At 40.7% G+C, this 8425-nt stretch overlaps 1 long non-coding RNA gene across 1 annotated transcript in view; it reads right to left on the bottom strand.

The window, feature by feature from the left end:
- The window catches only part of LOC109928677, a 12704-nt gene extending 4494 nt beyond the window's left edge, over positions 1-8210 (bottom strand). Inside the window, exon 1 of the long non-coding RNA XR_007261376.1 lies at positions 7729-8210. This is a non-coding gene — a long non-coding RNA (uncharacterized LOC109928677). The remainder of the gene's footprint in view (positions 1-7728) is intronic.
- Positions 8211-8425: the final 215 nt, after the last annotated feature.

Here is an 8425-nt window from a genome sequence, read left to right as displayed (position 1 = left end):
CCCCCCCAAACGCTAGGCTACCATCTGCCCTTTCTAGTCTGGCAGTTAGACACACACCATTGTTCGGTCATTCTCGCAATCCAATCACTTAATCTGGACTATCAACAGCATCACCCCCAACTATAGCATAAAGGCTGCCCCCTCTGCACTTCATTTCAGCTCTGATGAAGAGTCATCTAGATGTGAAACATTAGCCTGCTTTCTTTCCATGGATGCTGTCTGACCCCCCTATGATCTCCAGCACTTGTTTTTAGTACAGATTCCAGCATCTACAGTAATTTGCTTCTCTGAATTAATGTTTCGGGTCCTGTGACAGAAGCAGAAGAAATCTTTAAAACGTTCCTTCGTCTACAAAGCTGAACAGGGTCTGCTTCCTGCAGAAACGAAATCCTGGTTCCTCCACCTGTTCTAATCAGATAAAATCAACGAGAGAAAATTGGGTGAAACCTGTCTGCATTTAGAATCTGAACAGAAATTGAGAGCTTTTCAAGGTTCTCCCCAACTCTGTTAGGCTGACTGCCTGTTATATCTCCTGCTGAGTAAGAAACCATCTGCATGAGTGTCTGTGAAGAGAACTGCAGCTTCAGAGGGACAGCAGGCCCATTGCAGGAGATTGGAAGAGGTCCCACGTTGGCACCTTCATTCTAAACGGTTCTTTGAAAATGTTAGTGTTCAATATGACAATGAGGCCAAGCTCAGTGATCAACAGGTGGCTCCAGATCTCTGCTCAGCTCCTACTTCATTAATACATTAATTAGTCTGTGTTCTGAAGAAGGATCACTGGATTTGAAATGTTAATTCTGCTTCTCTCCACAGATGCTGCTAAATCTGCTGAGTTTCTCCAGCAATTTCCATTTTTTGTTACTAATTAATACATACTATGTTTTCTGTCAGCCAGCCAATATTTTATCAATGCTAATATCAACCCTCTCCCTGCCACAAGGTTTACTTTCCACAATATACATCGATGGGGCACCTTAACAAATGTCTCCTGGAAATCTAAGTACATTACCATCTCTAGGTTCCCTTTGTCTTTTTGTTTTTCTCTTTATGTCCCTTATCCTTCTCTAACCCTCATTTCCCTCATTACGATTTATCACTCTTGCCTTGTGTCAGCCCTTTAAATCTACTATGTCTTTCTGTATTTGATCACTAGACTCCATTATTTAGTTTGAAGCCATCTGTACTTCCCTAGTTACATAGTTCATAGGAGCACAGCATTTCTGGTGTAGACTGTTCCAATAGTACAGCCCCACTTTCTCAAGTACCCATGAACTAATTTCCTCACACTAATGTTTAAACCATTTACTTGTCACTATATTTTGTAGCTCTATTCATTTGCATGAGCACATCAATCCAGAAAATTATAATTTTTTAATACATGGCTTCCTATTCTTTATGAAGAAACTACGAATTTTGTTTTGTTGATACTTCTATGGACCACAACAACTGGATCCCTCCATTAACAAATTTATCTCTAGTCTTAAGCAGATGGCACCAGGGAGGCAACACAACATTTGGATTCATTCTTGCCTGCACTGAACAGTGTCAATGCCCCTCACTGTATTATCTCTTACTACATTCCTTGTTGCTTTCCCCACTTGAATAGCTTCCTGTACCAGGGTACCACGTTTAGTTTGCTCATCCAGTCTGAGACCCACACTCATCTGGAAAAGCTAAGATAACCTCAAACCTATTAGACAGTTGAAGAGAATGAGACTCCTGCCCTCTGGGGCCCTTATGTGCCTCACTCTACAGTCATATTCTCCTGTTCCTAACCACTGACCGAATCAGAATATTCTATCCTAAGCACAGCATGCCATTGGCCGACAAATGAGCAGCATACAGGGTAAACCTTGCTAAGTACAGTTCAGGGCAATGCTTCATGAACTATCACATTCAACATAAGCAGAAATCAGTGTGCCTCTACCTCTAACCAAACGATGCAATCTCCTCACCCCAAACTGAGAAACAATAAGGGCAATGCTCTATCACTATCATAGAATGATTATTAATGTAATTGGGGGCTACCTGCCCAGTCATGTTCATACAGACTCTGCAAGGACAATTCAGCCAATCCTACCTACACTCTTACCTGGTCCCTGTAGTCCTGCTGCTTGTTTGTTTTCCCTTCAGGTGCTTATCCAATTCTTTCTTTGAAAACCACAATCGATATATTCTCCCAACACACTCGGGCAGTACATTCTAGATCCTCACCATGCACTACGTAAATTGGGTTTTGCTCATGTCACCTTTTGCTATTTTGTCAAATACGTTAAATCAGTGTTCTCTGATTCTTGACTCCAATGACCTCAACGTGAACAGTTCCTCTCTCTTTACTGTCTGTACACCTTTTGATTTTGAACACTTCAAACAAATCTCTCCTAATTCTTCTGCAATGGGAACAATGCAAACTCTCTGGTTTGTCTACATAATTGAAGTACCTCACTGCAATTATTCTCAGATCTGTGCATCGTAACTTCCTTGCTTGTACTCTATGTTTCTATTTATAAAGCATGCCATATGCCTTTTTAAACAATTCCTTGATCTGCCCTGTCCCTTCACAATTTCGAGTCATACTGCATAGAAACTGAAGCATTGATCCAACTCGTCCATGTTGACTAGATATCCTAAACTGAACTAATCCCATTTGCCTGTGTTGGACCCATATCCTTCTAAACACTTTCTGTTCATTTACCTGTCCAAATGTCTTTTAAATGTTGTAATCGTACCTAACCACTGACCGAATCAGAATATTCTATCCTTTCGGGCAGCTCATTCTATACACGAACCACCCTCCATGGAAAAAGCTGCCCCTCAGGTCCCTTTTAAATCTTCCCCTCTCACCTTAAACCTATGCCCTCCAGTTTTGGACTCCCCTACCCTTGGGAAAAGACCTTGGTTATTCACCTCATCTATAACCCTGGTGATTTTATAAACCTCTATAAGATCACCCTCAGCCTCTGACAGTCCAACGAAGAATATCCCAGCCTATCCAGCCTCTCCTTAACTCAAACCCTCCAGTCCCAGCAATATCTTTGTAATCTTCTTTCTGTACCTCTTCTAGCTTTACAACATCCTTTCTATAGCAAGGCAACCAGAATTGTATGCTGTATTCTAAAAGTGGCATCACCAATTTCTTGTACAGCTGCAACATAACACTATAGCTCCTATATTCAATACTCTGACCAATGAAGGCAAGCATGTCAAATCCTACTTTCACTGTATGATCTACCTTCAACTCCACTTTCAAGGAATGACGAAGCTGCACACCGAGGTGCCGCTGTCCAACAACACTCCCCAGGGACCTACCATTAACTGTGCAAGTCCTGCCTGGTTTGCCTTACCAAAAGCCTGGTTTGCCTTACCAAAATGCAACGCATCGCATTTATCCAAATTAAACTCCATGTACTCTCATTCCTACACCTCCTTTAGAATTGTACCGTTCATATTTTTCATATTGTTCCTAACAAACTGTATAATTTTGCATTTCTCTATACTGAATTTTATCTGCAATGTTTCTGTATATTCCACTAACCCATTGTCTATGTCCTCTTGAATGCTGTAACTATCTTGCTCACAGTTCACAATACTTTCAAAGTTTCATAACATCCACATATTTTGAAATTGTGCTCTATACACCCAAGTCTCAAAAAATATATCAAGAAAATATTCCTGGAGGACTGAATATATTCCTTCAATCTGAGGAATAACTTAATCAATACTTTCTGTTTCCTGTCAATTTTGTATCTATACTGGTAATTTTTTTTAATCCTTGGCTTTCAACTTTACTGACAAGCCTATTGTGTGTCACTTTATCAAATGTCTGTGAGGTCCATGTACACCATTCTCTTCAGTAATGTTAATCATAGTCATACAGCATGGAAACAGACCCCTTGGTCCAATCAGTCCATGTCAAAACATAATCCCAAACTAAACTAGTCCCAACTGACTGCTCATGGCCATATTCCCCCAAGCCTTTCCTATTCATGTACTTTTCCAAAGATCTTTTAAATGTTGTAATTGTATCCACATCCATCACTTCCTCAGGAAGTTCATTCCACATGGAAACCACCCACTGTGCAAAAAATTTGCCCTGCATGTCTTTATTTTAATCTTTCTTCTCTCATCTTAAAAAATTTCCCCCTTAGTCTTGAAATACCCCAATCTAAGGAAAAGACAACTACCATTAGCTCTACAAATACCCCTCATTATTTTATAAACTTCTATAAGGTAGCCTCTCCTACGCTCCAGTGGAAAAAAAATCCTAGCCTATTCTTTATAACTCAAACTTTCCACACCTGGCAACATCCTGGTAAATCTCTTCTGAACGCTCTCCAATTTAATAATGTCCTTACCATAACTGGGCAACCAGACTGGACACAGTATTCCAGAAGAGGCCTCACCAACATCCTGTACAGCCTCAGCATGATTTCTGAACTCCTATACGCGACAATTTGTCTTTAACAAAACACACGCTGGTTTTCCTTAAGACCATTAGATGAAGGAGCATAACTAGGCCATTCAGCCCATCAAGACTGCACCATTCAGTAAGATTATGATAATCCTGAGCTCCACTTTTGTGCCTTTTCCCCATAATCCTTGATTCTCTTACTGATTAAAAACCTATCTCAGCACTGAATATACTTAACATCAACAGCCCTCTGTGGTAAAGAATTCCACAGATTTACTACCATCTGAGAAGAAACTCATTTTCATAACTCTCTTAAACATGTGATTCCTTATTCTGAGATTATGCCCTCTGTTCCTTGACGTTCCCACAAGGGGAGTCAACTTTCCGAATTTACTCTGACAACTTCCCTAAGAATATTGTGTATTTCAACAAAGTCCCCTCTCATTCTTCCACATTCCAATGATAAGATGCCTAACCTTCTCAACCTATTCATAAAACAGTCCCTCCATATCTTGTATCAGCCTCTGAATTGCCTCCAATGTTACTATGTCTTTCCTTAGAGAAAAGACACAAAACTGTTCACAGCAATCCAGCTGTGGTCTGACTGGTGTCTTTGTATAGTTTTTAAAAAAGCTTGCTACTACTTTATTCCATTCCACTTCACATAAAGGCCAATATTCCAGTTGCCTTCCCTTTTACACAAAGAACTTGGACATTAGCATTTTGTGATTCATGGTCGGGGACTCCCAAATCCCTACGTCCCATAGCTTTCTGCAGTCTTTCTCCATTTAGGTAATGTTCAGTTCCACCATTCTTCCTGACAAAATGCTTAACCTCACATTTTCTTACATTATATTCCATCTGTTAAGTTTATGCCCACTCATGTCGCCTGTCTATATCCTCTACAGATGCTTTGTGTCATAGAGTCATAGAGATATACAGCACGGAAACAGACCCTTCGGTCCGACTCGTCTATGCTGACCAGATATTCTAGATAAATCTAGTCCCAATTGCCAGCATTTGGCCCATATTCCTCTAAACGCTTCCTATTCATATACCCATCCAGGTGCCTTTTAAATGTTGTAATTGTATCAGCTTCCACCAATTCCTCTGGCAGCTCATTCCATACATGCACCACTCTCTGCGTGTCATCCTCACCAATTGCCTTCCAACCTGTTTTTGTGCTATTCGCAAACTTGGCTATAGTATGTTCACTTTCCTCATCCAAGTCAAAGATATATAGAGTAAATAATTGTAGCCCCAGCACTGATCTCTACTAGTTACAAGTTGCCATCCTGAAAATATCCCCCTTATCTCAATTCTGCCTTCTATAAGTAAGCCAATTGTCTATCCATGCCAATATATACTATCCCAACACTATGGGCTCTTATTTTATTAAGTAGCTTAACAGGTGGCATCTTATCAATACCTTCTGAATATCCAAATTTATTAGATCCACTGTTTCTCCTTTATCTATCCTGCTTCTGACTGCCTCAAAGAATTCTAGTAAATTTGTCAGTTTGTGATTTCTCTTTATGATGATATGCTAACTCTGGTTAATCATATATATTTCTAAATGCTCTGCTATTACATCCTTTATTATAAAGTCTAACATTTTCTCAATAACAGAGTTTAAGATAACTGGCCTACAGTTATTTTTTTTGTTGTCTTTTTTTAAATAAATGTGTTACATTGGCAGTTTTCCAACCCTCTAGAACTCTTCCAACATCTAAGGATTCCTGAGACCAGAGCATCCACTATCTCTGGAGCCACTTCCTTTACTATCCCAGGATGAATCATTTTAGGTCCAGGGGACTTATTGATCTTTAGCCCCATTAATTTCCCAACTGCCATGATGGGATTCAAACCCAGATCCCCAGACCATTACCTGAGTTTCTGGATTAATAGTCTGGTGATAATACCACAAGGTCGTTGCCTTCTCATTGATTTCTCTCTTCTTTTCCATAAATTTAAGCTTATTTAATTTTTTAAAAAAACTACTTGCAAGTTTACTGTTAAAGTTTATTTTCTCCTTCTAAATCTTCTTGAATTAAGTAACTAAATTTTATCCTGGATTACTGTTTCTAAAAGCTTTCACACCGCTGATGTTAAAATCCTTCGTTCAACAAGGACGTAAATTTTGTAATTTTCTAATCTTCTGGGGCACAGCTCCACCCACCATGGAGGATTTGAAAATTATGGCCACTCCCTCTGCAATTTCTGTCACTTTTTCCCCTTGAAATCCTCCAATACATCTAATCCAGTCCTGGTGAGTTCTGAACTTTTAAGTACAGCCAGTCCTTCTAATACCTCATCTTTTTCATGTTTTTGTCAGGGCTAGAAGCAGATATTATGGCTGGAAGAAAATGGTTTTAATGGTGGAGTTATGTGCTCGAAAGCTTAACTGGGGAACAAACATAACGTCATTGTTGTGAATAGCCTTGCTCAGCTTCGGGTAGTTGCACACGATCAACAATTGGCTTAGTGATGTGTGTATTGGCTTAATTTTATTATATAAAGAAGGACAGTAGACTTCTTTTACCTGTAAAGTTAGTTTTATTTATTAGGCTCAGAAATCAATTCAATCGTAGAGTGAGATTTATTTTGTTTCCCAAGTATCTGAGTATGCAACGGTTTTAAGTTCAGAGGTGAAACTAGTCACTAAAACACTTATTTGTGTACCACATCACTCAATGAAGTCCAGCATTTGGTGTTAACATTTCAGGGAAACTTTCATTACAATGTGGAACGTGGATAATTTGAGGGTGAGGCCGCTAGTGGTGCAGTTGTCGTGTCCTTACCTAGTATACCTACCCAGGTTCAAATCCCACCTGTAGGTCTTTCAAAATGCATCTGAAAAAAGTTTATTTAAAACATCTAGATCATAATGCAGAAAAATTTAAAACTGACATTTGAACACAAATTATTCACAATTTTAAGTACATTTCTGTGCAGTTTTATACTTGTGCTTTAATGAGCAGTCAAGCTTCAGCTCCTTTATTTTAGAGGAATGCCTAGTCTGTTCTTGTTATCAAGATCATATCCAGATACCTATAACTCAATTAATTTGAGCAAACAAACTCATTGTTTATGGTACTATTGTATATAGTGTAAGTCAAAATTTCAATGCAAGTAATGCTATAATTTAGAAACCTGCTTGGTATTACTAAGCACAGCAAAATTTACCATCAAACACAGGCCTCTTCCACCCCCCGCCCCGGCAAGTCCTCAACCCTAATTAGGACCTCCCTCTCAATGTGCCTGGCACCATTAATCATGTGGTCACCATGAAATCTCCAGCTGACACCACCGACCTAGTCACTTCCGCCGACACCATCACATAGCTTCTGCTGCCGCTGCCGCCACTTACACCGTGGACGCTGCTGCTTCAGACGCTGACACTGCCGACATCAAGGCCGTCGACATCACTTCCGTCAACACCACCACAACCGACGCCGACTGCCGCCGACACCACTGACACTGACGTTGCTGCTCCCGCCGCCAACAATGTCACTAACTCTACCCCCGCACCCAGCTCCAACTGTACTGCCAGCTCTACACCTAGCCCAAGCCCCAACGGGTATTCACCATCCCCCCAGACATCTGCCTCAGTGAGGACGAATGGTCAGTCCTCAGCAAAGGACTCACCCTCATTCCTGTCCACCCACACAATGAATTCCATTCACATCTGGATGTCGAACACTTTTTCCGCCGCCTTCACCTCCGCGCCTATTTCTTTAACCGGGAGTCTAACCCACCCTCCACAGACTCCTTCTCCCGCCTCCAACAAACCCCACATCCTGGTGAACATCACCCCACAGCCTCCTACCCTCCAACGACCTCTTCATTTCCAACTGCCATCGTGACATCAATCGCCTCAATCTCTCCCTCAACGAACTTGCAGCCTTCCTCTCCAACTCTAACCTCATTAATCAAACCCACAGATAAAGGGAGGTACAGTAACGGTATGGTGCACTGACCTTCACATAGCTGAAGCCAGGCACCAACTCT

Source organism: Rhincodon typus, unplaced genomic scaffold, assembly GCF_021869965.1.
Source record: "Rhincodon typus isolate 14 unplaced genomic scaffold, sRhiTyp1.1 hic_rhity00002508, whole genome shotgun sequence".
In the NCBI taxonomy this organism is placed as follows: Eukaryota; Metazoa; Chordata; class Chondrichthyes; order Orectolobiformes; family Rhincodontidae; genus Rhincodon; species Rhincodon typus.
This window is presented reverse-complemented; position numbering and strand designations above follow the sequence as displayed.